The sequence below is a fragment of the Myotis brandtii genome, unplaced genomic scaffold (genome assembly GCF_000412655.1).
Source record: "Myotis brandtii unplaced genomic scaffold, ASM41265v1 scaffold35, whole genome shotgun sequence".
Taxonomy (NCBI): Eukaryota; Metazoa; Chordata; class Mammalia; order Chiroptera; family Vespertilionidae; genus Myotis; species Myotis brandtii.
The window spans coordinates 696,099-697,469 of record NW_005363467.1 but is presented as its reverse complement, the minus strand read 5'-3'; positions in this window follow the sequence as shown (position 1 = coordinate 697,469).

Below are 1,371 nucleotides of genomic sequence, written 5' to 3'. Positions count from 1 at the left end.
GTGGCCGCGCGGGCTGGGACTTGCTTCTGGAGACTCCTGGCCCCTGAGCGGGTCCTCCCTGTCGGCTGGGACCGGCGCCTCCCCCGCAGGTGACGGACGAGATGCTGCTGGCCACGCATCCTGTCACTTTCGCGGGAGGACAGGCATTTCCCAAACCCGCTCCACTCCGTCTGACCAGGCCTGGACCGCCCGGGTTTGATATACACTCCCCGAGGCCCCTGCGCTGGGTCTCTACACCCCCATCAGAACTGTCACGCTCGGTCCTGTGCCTTGAACTCCCGAGACCGCCCAGCCGAGGGAAGCGGGTCCCGACGCGAGTGACTTATTTCTCCAAGTTTAGGAAAAAGATCACAGCAGCAGGCCACGGCGCAGAAAGGTGAGCGGCGGAGACACCCACCGCCTCCCGTCACAAAAATTGCCAAAAAATAGCAGCTCGCAGCTGCGCGCTCGCGGCTGGGGCAGCAAACACCCAGCACATGTCAGAACAAACGGGGGCCTCGCACGCAGCTAAAAACAGGCCTCGTTCTGAATAAACCATGCGAGCCGCGTGCCCACCGTCCGAGACGCGGGCTGGATCGTGTGAAATCTGCCAAATTTGTATTTTTAAAAAAAAATCCGTAGCGTGTGCCGCTGCTGCCTCTCCGATGCGCGGGGCTCTGAACGGGAGGACCGCCCCGCCCCCGCCCCGCCGCGGAGGCGACAGCTGGATTCCAGCAACTTCACTTTAGTTAACGGCAAGCAGGACGTGCGTTGGAAAACGTCTGATCTGCTCGGTGGCGAAGCTGTTTAACATTCCCTCTGCGCAGCCGGGGCCTCTCCCAGCATCACTCCTCCTCTGAGCGCCCGGCCTGGCTGTCGGTGCTGCTCCCGCTGCTGAAACCACAGAAGTTCGTTTCCCCGCTGTTCTCACCCCTTCAGCCCCAACGCAGACAGAGCCACTGCCACACACACAGAGGCCTGCAACCCCCTCCTCACTGTCGGGCGGAGTGGGGGTGTCTTTTAGGACGAAGACGCAGAATAAATCCCCGGACAGCATGGCCGGATCAGTCCCGCTGGCCAGTGTCCCGTCTGGATGGCTCCCCAGCCCCTGGGCGCCCCCCACCGGGGGCCGCGTGGGGTTTATCCACGGGAGTCTCTCGCAGATGAATGCGCCTTCGGCGACCTGCGAAGGCACCGTGACAAGAGACCTCTGCCCCCAGCCTGCCTTTCGTCCCAGAAGCACATCTTTGCTCCACTGAGACACACACACACAGTTCCCGTGCACACGCGTGGGCACAGGCACGCCGGCTCCGTCTGCAGGGTGGCGGGCACCTCTGCGGGAACCGGGTCTGTGCCCGGCGCTCCCAGGGGCAGTGGGGTGCGCCTCGGGGT